This window comes from Neomonachus schauinslandi, chromosome 4 (genome assembly GCF_002201575.2).
Source record: "Neomonachus schauinslandi chromosome 4, ASM220157v2, whole genome shotgun sequence".
Taxonomy (NCBI): domain Eukaryota; kingdom Metazoa; phylum Chordata; class Mammalia; order Carnivora; family Phocidae; genus Neomonachus; species Neomonachus schauinslandi.
Genome location: NC_058406.1, coordinates 136,835,267 through 136,849,344, shown reverse-complemented (window position 1 = coordinate 136,849,344; position 14,078 = coordinate 136,835,267).

Below are 14,078 nucleotides of genomic sequence, written 5' to 3'. Positions count from 1 at the left end.
AACATCCGCAAATCAATCAATGTGATACAATACATTAACAAAAGAAAGAACAAGAATCATATGATCCTCTCAATAGATGCAGAAAAAGCATTTGACAAAGTACAGCATCCTTTCTTGATCAAAACTCTTCAGAGTATAGGGATAGAGGGTACATACCTCAATATCATAAAAGCCATCTATGAAAAACCTACAGCGAATATCATTCTCAATGGGGAAAAACTGAGAGCTTTCCCCCTAAGGTCAGGAACGCGGCAGGGATGTCCACTATCACCACTGCTATTCAACATAGTATTGGAAGTCCTAGCCACAGCAATCAGACAACAAAAAGAAATCAAAGGCATCCAAATTGGCAAGGAAGAAGTCCAACTCTCACTCTTTGCAGATGATATGATACTTTATGTGGAAAACCCAGAAGACACCACCCCAAAACTGCTAGAACTCATACAGGAATTCAGTAAAGTGGCAGGATATAAAATCAATGCACAGAAGTCAGTGGCATTCCTCTACACCAACAACAAGACAGAAGAAAGAGAAATTAAGGAGTTGATCCCATTTACAATTGCACCCAAAACCATAAGATACCTAGGAATAAATCTAACCAAAGAGACAAAGGATCTGTACTCAGAAAACTATAAAACACTCATGAAAGAAATTGAGGAAGACACAAAGAAATGGAAAAACGTTCCATGCTCATGGATTGGAAGAACAAATATTGTGAAGATGTCAATGCTACCTAGAGCAATCTACACATTCAATGCAATCCCCATCAAAATACCATCCACTTTTTTCAAAGAAATGGAACAAATAATCCTAAAATTTGTATGGAACCAGAAAAGACCCCGCATAGCCAGAGGAATGTTGAAAAAGAAAAGCAGAGCCGGCGGCATCACAATTCCGGGCTTCCAGCTCTATTACAAAGCTGTCATCATCAAGACAGCATGGTACTGGCACAAAAACAGACACATAGATCAATGGAACAGAATAGAGAGCTCAGAAATGGACCCTCAACTCTATGGTCAACTCATCTTTGACAAAGCAGGAAAGAATGTCCAATGGAACAAAGACAGTCTCTTCAACAAATGGTGTTGGGAAAATTGGATAGCCACATGCAGAAGAATGAAACTGGACCATTTCCTTACACCACACACAAAAATAGGCTCCAAATGGTTGAAAGACCTCAATGTGAGACAGGAGTCCATCAAAATCCTAAAGGAGAACACAGGCAGCAACCTCTTCGACCTCAGCCACAGCAACTTCTTCCTAGAAACATCGCCAAAGGCAAGGGAAGCAAGGGCAAAAATGAACTATTGGGACTTCATCAAGATAAAAAGCTTTTGCAAAGCAAAGGAAACAGTCAACAAAACCAAAAGACAACCGACAGAATGGGAGAAGATATTTGCAAATGACATATCAGATAAAGGGCTAGTATCCAAAATCTATAAAGAACTCATCAGGGCGCCTGGGTGGCTCAGTTGGTTAAGCGACTGCCTTCGGCTCAGGTCATGATCCTGGAGTCCCTGGATCGAGTCCCGCATCGGGCTCCCTGCTCGGCAGGGAGTCTGCTTCTCCCTCTGACCCTCCCCCCTCTCATGTACTCCCTCTCTCTCATTCTCTCTCTCTCAGATAAAAATAAATAAAATCTTTAAAAAACTAGTAAAAAAAAAAAAAAAAGAACTCATCAAACTCAACACCCAAAGAACAAAGAATCCAATCAAGAAATGGGCAGAAGACATGAACAGACATTTTTGCAAAGAAGACATCCAAATGGCCAACAGACACATGAAAAAGTGCTCAATATCGCTGGGCATCAGGGAAATCCAAATCAAAACCTCAATGAGATACCACCTCACACCAGTCAGAATGGCTAAAATTAACAAGTCAGGAAATGACAGATGTTGGCGGGGATGCGGAGAAAGGGGAACCCTCCTACACTGTTGGTGGGAATGCAAGCTGGTGCAGCCACTCTGGAAAATTGTATGGAGGTTCCTCAAAAAGTTGAAAATAGAGCTACCCTATGACCCAGCAATTGCATACTGGGTATTTACCCCAAAGATACAAAAGTAGGGATCCGAAGGGGTACGTGCACCCCGATGTTTATAGCAGCAATGTCCACAATAGCCAAACTGTGGAAAGAGCCAAGATGTCCATCAACAGATGAATGGATAAAGAAGATGTGGTATTTATATACAATGGAATATTATGCAGCCATCAAAAGGAATGAGATCTTGCCATTTGCAACGACGTGGATGGAACTGGAGGGTATTATGTTGAGTGAAATAAGTCAAACAGAGAAAGACATGTATCATATGATCTCACTGATATGAGGAATTCTTAACCTCAGGAAACAAACTGAGGGTTGCTGGAGTGGGGGGTGGGGTGGGAAGGATGGGGTGACTGGGTGATAGACACTGGGGAGTTTATGTGCTCTGGTAAGCGCTGTGAATTGTGCAAGACACTTGAATCTCAGATCTGTACCTCTGAAACAAATAATGCAATATATGTTAAGAAAAAAAAAAAGAAGAAGAAGAAGGTAGCGGGAGGGGAAGAATGAAGCGGGGAAAATCGGAGGGGTAGACGAACCATGAGAGACGATGGACTCTGAAAAACAAACAGGGTTCTAGAGGGGAGGGGGGTGGGAGGATGGGTTAGCCTGGTGGTGGGTATTGAGGAGGGCGCGTTGTGCACGGAGCACTGGGTGTTATGCACAAACAATGAATCATGGAACACTTCATCTAAAACTAATGATGTAATGTATGGGGATTAACATAAGAATAAAAAAAAAAATTCTGCATCTGCCACCTCTTAATGTGCAAGCTTGGGAAGATTTTATAAACTGGAGTTATTAATCTGTATGTTAGTAATATTAACACTGTACTGGAAAAATTTTCTTAAGAATTATAAAGATAATTCATTAATTCATCTGACACATAGAAATGTTTAGAAAACAGAAGTCTTTTACTTATTTTATTTATTTTTTAAGTTTTAATTTAAATTCCAGCTAGTTACCATACAGTGTAATATTACTTTCAGGTGTACAATATAGTGATTCAACACTTCCATACAACACCTTGTGCTCATCACAGCTGTACTCCTTGATCCTCATCACCTCTTTTACCCATCTCCCCTGCCCACCTTCCCACTGGTAGCCATCAGTTTCTTCTCTATAATTAAGAGTTTGTTTCTTGATTTGCCTCTCTGTCTCTGTCTCTCTCTCTCTTTTTTTTTTTTAGAGAAGGGGCACAGAGGGAGAGAGAGAATATTAAGCAGATCCATGCCCAGCGTGGAGCCTGATGCAGGGCTCAGTCTGATGACCCTGAGATCATGGCCTGAGCCAAAATCAAGAGTTGGACTCTTAACCGACTGAGCCACCCACGGGTCCCTCCCTTCGTTTCGGAAGGGGGGGGTTGTCTTAAATTCCACATATGAGTGAAATCATGGTGTTTGTCTTTCTCTGACTGACTTATTTTGCTTACATAATACTCTCTAGCTCCCTCCATGTCATTGCAAATGGCAAGATTTCATTCTTTTTGATAGCTGAGTAATATTCCATATATATATATATATATATATATATATATATATATATATATATATAATGCACTTTTTCTTTATCCATTCATCAGTTGAGGGACATTTGGGCTCTTTCCATAATTTGGCTATTGATAATGCTGCTATAAACATCAGGGTACATACATCTCTTTGAACCAGTATTTTTGAATCCTTGGGTAAATACCCAGTAGTGCAATCACTGCATCATAGGGTAGTTTTTTGGGTTTTTTTTTTTAAACTTTTTGAGGAACCTCCATACTGTCTTCCAGAGTAGCTGTAATCAGTTTGCATTCCCACGTACAGTGTAAGAGGCTCCTCTTTCTCCCCATCCTCCCTATATCTGTGGTTTCCTGGTTGTTCATTTTAGCCATTCTGACAGGTATGAGGTGATACCTCATTGTAGTTTTGATTTGTATTTCCCTGATGATGAGTAACATTGAGCATCTTTTCATGTGTCTATTAGCCATCTGCTATATGTCTTCTTTGGAAAAACATTCATATCTTGTGCCCATTTTTTAACTGGATTATCATTTTTTTGGTGTTGAGTTTGATAAATTCTTTTTATATTTTGGATAATAACCCTATATCAGATATGTCATTCGCAAATATCTTCTCCCAATCCATAGGTTACCTTTTAGTTTTGCTGATTGTTTCCTTCACTGTGCAGAAGCTTTTTATTTTGATGTGGTCCCAATAGTTTATTTTTGCTTTTGTTTCCCTTGCCCCAGAAGACATATCTAGAAAGTTGTTCCTACAGCTGATGTCAAAGAGGTTATTGCCTGTGTTCCCCTGTAGGATTTTGATGGTTTCCTGTCTCAAATGTAGGTCCTTCATCCATTTTGAATTTTTGTGTATGGTGTAAGAAAGCAGTCATTTCATTCTTCTGCATATTGCTGTCCAGTTTTCCCAGCACCATCTGTTGAAGAGACTGTCTTTTTCCCATCGGATATTCTTTCCTGCTTTGTCAATGATTACTTAACCATCTGGCTGTGGGTTCATTTCTGGGTTCTCTATTCTGTTCCCTTGATCTATGTGTCTGTCTGTGCCAGTACTTTGTGTCGATCACTGCAGCTTTGTAACATATCTTGAAGTCCAGAATTGTGATGCCTCCACCTTTGAAGTCCAGAATTGTGATGCCTCCACCTTTGCTTTTCTTTTTCAACATTGTTTTGCCTATTTGGGGTCCATACAAATTTTAGTGTTGTTTGTTCTAGCTCTGGGGAAAATGCTGGTGGTATTTTGGTAAGAATTGAATTAAATGTATACATTGCCTTGGGTAGTAGAGACATTTTAACAATATGTGTTCTTCCAATCCATGAGAATGGAATGTCTTTTTCCATTTCTTTGTGTCATCTTCAATTTGTTTCATCAGTGTTGTATACTTTTCAGAGTACAGGTTTTTACCTCTTTGGTTAGGTTTATTCCTAGTCATCTTTGATTTTTGGTGCTTTGTAAATAGGATTGATTCCTTTTTGCTGCTTTATTACTGGTGTATAGAAATGCAACAGATTTCCATATGTTGACTGTGTATCCTGTGACTTCACTGAATTTGTATATCAGTTCTGTTTTTTGGTGGTGTCTTTCGGGTTTTCTGTAGAGTGTCATGTCATCTGCAAATAGTGAAAGTTTGACTTCTTCCTTGCCTTTATGGATGCCTTTTATTTCTTTTTGTTGTCTAATTGGTGAGACAAGGACTTCCAGTACTATGTTAAATAACAGTGGTGAGAGTGGATATCCAGTCTTGTTCCTGACCTTAGAGGAAAAGCTCTCAGTTTTTCCCCATTGAGGATGATAGTAGCTGTGGGTTTTTCATATGTGGCCTTTTTTTGTTGAGGTATGTTCCTGCCATCTCTACCTTGTTGAGGGTTTTTATCATGAATGGATGCTGTACTTTGTGAAATGCTTTTTCTGCAACTATTGGGAGGATAATATGCCTCTCATTCTTTCTTTTATTAATATGTTGTTATCATGTTGATTGATTTGCAAATATTGAACCATCCTTGCCACCCATAAATAAATCCCACTTGAATGTGGTAAATAATTCTTTTAATAGACTTTGGATTTGATTTAATAGTATTTTGTTGAGATTTTTTTTGCATCCATCAGGGATATTGGTCTGTAGTTCTCTTTTCTAGTGGAGCCTTTGTCTGATTATGGAATCAGGGTAATGATAGTCTCATAGAATGATCTTGGAAGTTTTCCTTCCATGTCTAATTTGGAATAGTTTGAGAAGAATAGATATTAATTCTTCTTTAAATGTTTGGTAGAATTCCCCTTGGAAGCCATCTGGCTCTGGACTTTTGTTTGTTGGGATATTTTTGATTACTGATTTAATTTCTTTGCTGGTTATCAGTCTGTTCAAGTTTTTGATTTCTTCCTGTTTCAGTTTTGGTAGTTATATGTTTCTAGAAATTCATCCATTTCTTCCAGATTGCCCAATTTGTTGGCATTAATTTTTCATAATATTCTCTTAAAATTGTTTGTATTTCTGTGGTATTGGTTGTTATTTCTCCTCTCTCATTTGTGATTTTATTTGTGTCCTTTTTCTATTCTTTTTTATGGGGGGTAGAACAATTCTGTTAATTTTATCAAAGAACAAGCTCCTGGTTTCATTGATCTGTTCTATTGTTTTTTTAGTTTCTTTATCGTTTATTTTTGCTCTAATCTTTATAATTTCCTTTCTTCTCCTGGCTTTAGGCTTCTTTTTTTTCTTTTTTCTTTTTTCTAGCTCCTTTAGGTATAAGGTTAGGTTGTTTGTTTGAAATTTTCCTTGTTTCTTGAAGTAGGCCTGTACTACTATATATTTCCCTCTTAGGACCTCTTTTGCTGTATCTTATAGGCTTTGGACCATTGTGATTTTTTGGTTTTTTTTTTTAAGATTTTATTTATTTACTTGAGAGAGAGACACAGCGAGAGAGGGAACACAAGCAGGGGAGTGGGAGAGGGAGAAACAGGCTTCCCACTGAGCAGGGAGCCCAATGTGGGGCTCAATCCCAGGACCCTGGAATCATGACCTGAGCTGAAGGCAGACTCTTAACGACTGAGCCACCCAGGTGCCCCAGACCGTTGTGTTTTCATTTTCGTGTATTTGTTAACTTTTTTGATTTCCTGGATGACCCATTCATTCTTTAGTAGCATGTTGTTTAACCTCCATGTATTTGTGGTCTTTATAAATTTTGTCATTGACTTCAAAACTTTGCGTTTAGTGACAGTACATGGTATAATTCCAATCTTTTTATATATGTTGAGGCCTGATTTGTGACCTGTCCCATGGTGCATTTGAAAAGAATGTGTATTCTGCTGTTTGGGGATGGAATGTTCTGAATATATATAAGTCCATCCGGTCCAGTGTGTGATTCAGAGCCATTGTTTCTTTGCTGATTTTCTATTTAGATGATCTGTGCACTGATGTAAGTGGGGTGTTAAAATCCCATCCTATTATTGTATTATTATCAATGAGTTACTTTATGTTTGTTATTAACTGTTTTATGTATTTGGGTGCTCCCATTTGGGTACCTAAACATTTACAATTGATAGATCTTCTTGTTAGATTGTCCCCTGAATGATTATATATAGTGTAATTCTTTGTCTCTTTTTACAGTGTTTTGCTGTCTAATTTGTTCCATATTAAGTATTGCTACTTCAGCTTTCTTTTGACATCCATTTATGCGTTAAATGTTTCTGCACCTTGTCACATTTTGGGGGGAAGGGTTAAATAGGTGATGGCGATTAATGAGGGCACTTACTGTGATGAGCACTAGGTGTTTTATGTAAGTGCTGAGTTACTAAATTCTACACCTGAAACATATTACACTATGTTAACTGCAGGTGTCTTTAGGTCTAAAATGAGTCTCCTGTAGACAGCCTATCAATGGGTCTTGCTTTTTTATCCATCCTGACATCCTATGTCTTTTGATTGGAGCATTTAGTCCATTTACATTCAGAGTAATTATTGATACATATGTATATATTGCCATTTTATTACTTGTTTTGTCATTGTTTCTGGAGATTTTCTCTGTTCCTTTCTAGACTTTCTTGCTTTGGTCTTTCTTTTCCACTGAAGGATTCCCTTTAATATTTCTTGCAGGACTGGTTTGGTGGTCACAAACTACTTTAGTTTTTGTTTGTCTGGGAAACTCTTCATCTCTCCTCTTATTCTGAATGATAGCATTGCTGAATAGAGTATTCTTGGCTGCAGATTTTTCCCGTTCAGCACATTAAATATATCATGCCACTTTCTTCTGCCCTGCCAGATTTCTGTTGAGAAATCTCTAGCCTTAGGAGTTTCCCCTTGGAGGTTTTTAGGACTTCTTTTGGCTTTTTGCTTGTAAGATTTTTTTCTCTATTGCTATATTTTGCAAATTAATTATAATATGTTTGGTGTTGGCCTGCTATTATTGATTTTAATGGGAATTCTCTGTGTCTTTTGGACCTGGATGTCTGTTTCCTTCCCCAGATTAGGGAAGTTTTCTGCTATAATTTGCTCAAATAAACCTTCTGCCCCCTTTTCTCTCTCTTCTTCTGGGATTCCTATGATACAAAAGTTACTATACTTGATGGAGTCACTGAGTTCCCTAAGTCTACTTTCATCATCCAAGATTTTTCATAATTTGTTTATTATTTCTCCTATAAGTATGATTTTATTTGGATCCTTTCTTTTCTTTCTTTCTTTCTTTTTTTTTTTTTTTTTGATAAGTCTGGCTAGGGGTTTATCAATTCTATTAATTCTTTCAAAGGCTCAGCTCCTGGTTTTACTGATGTATTCTACTAGAGTTTTTTTGTATGTTTGTTTCTAGATCATTTATTTCTGCTCTAATCTTTATTATTTCCCTTCCTCTGCTGGCCTTTGGCTTCATTTGTTGCTCCTTTTCTAGCTCCTTTAGATGTATAGTTAAGTTGTTTGAGAATTTTCTTACTTCTTGAGAAGGCCTGTATTGCTATATACTTCCCTCTTATGACCGCATTTGCTGCATCCCAAAGGTTTTGGACCATCATCCACTTTAATTCGTTTCCATGTATTTTTTATTTTCTTCTTTGAAATCCTGGTTGACCCATTTATTGTTTAGTAGCCTGTTGTTTAACTTCCATGTATTTGTGGTCTTTCCAAATTTCTTCCTATGGTTGACTTCTAAAGGTTTCATAGCTTTGTGGTCAGAAATGATGCATGGTATGATCTCAATCTTTTGTACTTCTGAGACCTTATTTGTGACCTGGTATATGATCTATTCTGGAGAATGTCCCATATCCAAGGCTTTTTAAATCTGAATGGCAATTAAATTGAAATCTTTCAAGATATCCACAATGTAAAAAACAAAGACTTTGGGGTAGTAATTTGTTAAGCATATATAAAATATATAAAAAAATATTTTTTTAAAAAAATAGTCCTGAATCATACAAAATGAAAAACTGTGTGGTAGATTTTATCCCCCTGTTTTTGCCACTCAACATTGCTTTGTCATAAAGGCATCTTCTCTTACCACATGAGTTTTGGCGTGAATAAAATAAAATTAAAGTAGATAAAACATAAAACTTTAGATGTTTATGTAGAAAATTAGAGATCTAAAATAATTGAGTATGAGTGGCTCAGAATAGTGTTAAAGTGCTATTTTCAAGTATTCAAGGAGAACATTTATGTAAGAGATAAAAGGAAGAAATAAATTTAGCCTTATGTGAGTCAAGGTAAAAGTTATTTTAAAATTGTACATATTCAGCCATCATTAATTGCATTGCTATATTTGGATCACTTTTTAAAACATAATAATTCAACACATGTAAGAAAACATTCTCCTGACTTAGGTATGTCATGAAACAGGTCATCCCTCAAGGTCTTTATTAATATTAAAATAATCTAAAACTTTGACTTTTATATCAAATAGCTTAATTACTTTTTTTAAGTCAATTTCCTTACTGACCTTTAAAAGAGTCCATATACTTTTAAAAATAGGTGCAGTATTAATTCTCCTTTCATAAGTAAAAGAAAAGATATGGGCTGTTACCAGCAACAACATCACCTACAGAAGGTAAACTTCATAGGTCTAAATTTTCTTGCAATTTTATGTGAATTAGTTGGAAAAATGAAAAATGAAAGAAAGAGAAATAATTCTGTACACATTGCTATTCTTTTATCTTGATTCTGAGACAGCTGTTATATGTACTCACTCACCAATCAGCACCTTACCATGGATCTTCAAATCTAAAAAAAATGTTACATTCAATGAACTAGCTGAAATTAAACAAAGCCATTGATGTATAGCATTAATTATGCTGTTAACAAATAATTTACTTCATTTAATACCAACATTTATTATAATCTTGTTTCCTTGGTTTACTTTGAAAATGCTAAGTGTTATTATTGATCATAAATTAATATCTAAAAGATTTTCTCACCTGATATTATAAGAAGCGTTGGTAGTTATGCTTCTTGTAAGAAACCACTTTTCTGTTCTTGTGTTTTAAGAATACAGCACTTTAAAATAGATGTAATAAATCTGAAAACAAAACTGATTCTTTTCACATTATGACTTGCATGTTTAAGCCTTAAGGAAAAGTTCTCAGATTAATAAAATATCTTCCCTTTAAGCACTCAAGATACTTTACGAGTACTCTCATTAAAGATTATATTATCCTTGTGTGGAAGATGGTGGGTATTATGATGACATTTCTTCTAAGGTAAAAAAAAAAAACTCCAGTCACAGCGATTCTAAATGATGTGTTCTTCTCAGACTACAAATCAGGGTTAGAATTAAGATAAACCTCATTGACTTCCAGTTTCTTTTGTTTTGTTTTGTTTCAGTCCATTTAACTCTTGACACCTTGTAATTTTGATTATTGATCCATAATTTTCCGGTATAATTGTTTTTAGTAATTTTTTATCTCCCCAAATGATCCTAAAAAAAATAAAACAAAGCTAAATTTTTAAAAACCCTTTATTTTGATGTATTATGGATGAAATTTTTACTTTTTTTGTGAATACAGATTTAAAGGATGGATTATATACATAACAAAACTTCGACTGTAGTTTAACTTTTTCTCAAGAAAATATGTCCAAGTTACCATTCTAACATCACAATGAAGTACTAACTGAAATCTACCGCATTGGTCATGGGAACTATTGTTTAGTTTATTCAGTAGCTATGAATAAGGAGGAGAATTTTTAATTTGTACATTACATGAAATGAAGAAGGATCAGTTAACAATGGGTTTGGTTTCAGGATTTCTTGGGACAGTTATTTACATAATATTTCATACTTTAAAGGGTTTAAACAAAGGTACAAATAATACTGCAATTTTCTAAGGGTAGTGGGTACTTACAGAGCATTCAATCCCACAATATTTTTAGATTGAAGTAATGGCAAGTGTAATGTAAGTACACTTTTTGAGTCATTTATCAGTCCAAGGCTGCACAATACTATAAAGTCCTTGACATGAAATACTATCAAGGAACTTGTACAGATATACCTATATGACAGGTAAACAAAATTCATCAGGTTTTATATATATTTCTTGATCTGGCTTCTGAAGGTTCAGATTAATGTGCTGTTTATATTGATGTTTCTGAACTAAGGAATAAAAACAAACTTTGCTGCTCTTAAAATACAAAACAAGCAAAAAAGTCACACAAAAACCCTTTTACCTTTACTTTTTAAATAATTTATCAAAAATATTGATAATACTGAATTTTTCATGTGATCTCAGAACACTTAAATTCTATTATATTGGGTTTATTAATGTGTTCCTGCCTCTCTGCACTGTGATTTCACTAAAATGGGGGACTACAAAGGTACTCAATGACATAGATTTTAATATTAGTTTATCAAATGCCATTAGCAAGTCCCTTAATGATTGGTTTGATAGCCAAAATTACACACTAATAGTTTGACATCCTAGTTTCTAGCAATAATATATGTTTTCTGGTGAAGCTCTAATATTAAATATTCAGAACTTTTCTTATTTAAGAAGTATTTTTCTTTTTTCTCAAATTCACCATTACTATTTGTCTCTCTCAGACTTGTCCCAGAGAATAGGGTCAACGAACTCTAACCTTTTTTCTTAAACTTCAGGTCTGTAATATTTTAGTAAAGTAAATCTAAGATATCAGCAATCAAGATTATATATATGTTTTCACTAATTTAATTTCCATTGGAAAGTAAAAGTTGATCATTACAATCTTACTTATATATATATACATATATATAAATATTTATATAAAAACATAACACTCTAGCAACCTAGTTGAGTTTCAAGAATTTGCATTTTCTTGACTGCTACTGAATTTGAGTACCATCTATACTGCCCATTTATTTAATGGGTTATGATCTTTTTCTCATGAACATGTAAGGTTCCTCTTATATTACAATTATCAGTCCTTTGCCTCTTGCCTTATGATTATTTCCATTGCCATCTCCAACTGCCCTATGTTTATATCTTTTGCCAGACACAAAATTCATCCATTTCCAGTGTTAATGCCCAGTGTTAGAGACCACTAATTGTGCTGTCTTGCTGTGAATTAGAGTCCCAGAAACAGCTTCCCAAAAGAGTTGTTGGTAAAGCAGTATTTCTCAAAAGAGCCCATTAACTCATTTCCCTTGCTGAAAACATAGTAATAATTTTAATGCAAGTTTGAGCATGATGATCCATTTTAAAATCCCTCAATGGCTTTTCATTGTTATTATGATAAAAGCTCCAATTCACAATTCTTCATAAATTCTGATTTAATCTGGTCCCCAAATAATGCTACAGCTTCTTGCGGAAGTCTTTTCTTTATTCTCTGGTCTACCACCTGTTTTTCTCCCCTCAGAGCCTCTTTTCTCCCAACTTCCTTACTTAAGCTCCCAACTTAAATACCACTTTCTCAAAGAAGACTTACATCTCTCTCAAAGTTGGATAAGTACTTCGCTAAGCTCTCAGAACACTCCCCTGACTAAAGACTTTATCTCTCATCCCAACTGGAATTGTTTAATTATCCATGCAAAATCTTTTAGTGATTTTTGTTTCTTTTCGACTATGAGTATGAGGTCAGGAACATCATCAGTCTTGTGCATTCTTGAATCTCTTTTGCTAGCATGAAGTTTAGTACATGGTCACTATTTAATGGAATAAATAAAGGGATATTCAATGTTATGCAACAAAAGGCCAAATCAGATTAAGAAGTTTTCTCTACTGCAGGAATGTTAAAGATATTCAAACTTGCATTTTGGCTTTCAAAGGGAAGGGCTATAATACAAGCCTACATTTCTTTGACTGCAATTCCAAAAGCCAAAAATGAAATCAAAACTGCTTTGCCATAACTGACTTGGTAGTAAGATCTGGCCTTAACTGAGGTGAGGCAATCTACAGGCTTTATTTGTCTCACATTTAGTGTGAATACCCATAAATAGGTGAAGGGAGCTGTCTCATATATGGTATATGAACTGCATTCCCTTTCAGAAATCAAAGAAAAATATCTTAATTTTAACTAACTCATCTCACCTCTGAAAGTTTTAGTTAAGATATTTTGGATCTGTACATAGAATTGTACAACCTTATTTACACTAAGTCATTTTTCCCCCCAACCATTCATCTTAATATTTCCAAGAAGTGCTCCAGGGAATAAATTTTGAGGATACTTAAAAAACTGAAGGATAATGTGTGGGGATGAGAGAGAGGTGGGCAGAATTGAAATAGGACCAGATTCCTTCAACTGCAACTCCTAAATCGGGGAGGTGGGTAGAATTAACCTTTTCACACTAGGTGGACTGACAGTCTGTCTGTGCTTTGATTGATGGAGATCCTTTTGTTTTTATTCTTTGTGATTTCTGGCAGGTTGTTCATCAGTAACACCATTTTCTTGTATTATACTACATTTACCTTACTTGAAATATTTACATGAGTATTTCAAAAGGAAAATGTGGAATATGAATCAGTAACAACCAGGTTTCACCAAATATAATCAGAATCTATTTAATATAGTAAGCTGATTTTCTAATCTGGTATATAGGCTTTTGATAGTCATTGTTAATATAATGTAACATAAATAATAGACACCTTATTGATAAGGCTATCTTTCCTTTACAACTATCTTCTCTGTCCCAACTTTTTTATAGATGCATTGAATTCTGTATTTCTTTATTTTTTCAGCAAAAATATATAATAGGTATTATCTCCATGTTTACAGATAAGGAAATTAAAAGTCAGAAAGATTGAAGATTGACTGACTTTCCTAAGGTTGTACTACATGGAGCTTCAGCTGGAACAGAGGATAGTGTGACTTCAAAATCTATCTCCCCTAAAACCACAATGATTTTCTTCCCTATGTTGAAAAATAAAGATTAAAAGATGACTTAAATATTAGAAAATACAAGTGAGACTAGTTTCAAGATCTGTTAACAAACGGCAACATTCACCTGTATCAAGTAGTTTCATAAGGAAAATATTTAAGCCAGAGAATATGCCCTAAATCACCTATTATCATATCCCATTGTAGATTAAGAGCTCAGTGACAAGCTATCTAATTTAAGACACAATGATGTAAAATGAAATGATCTATAGGT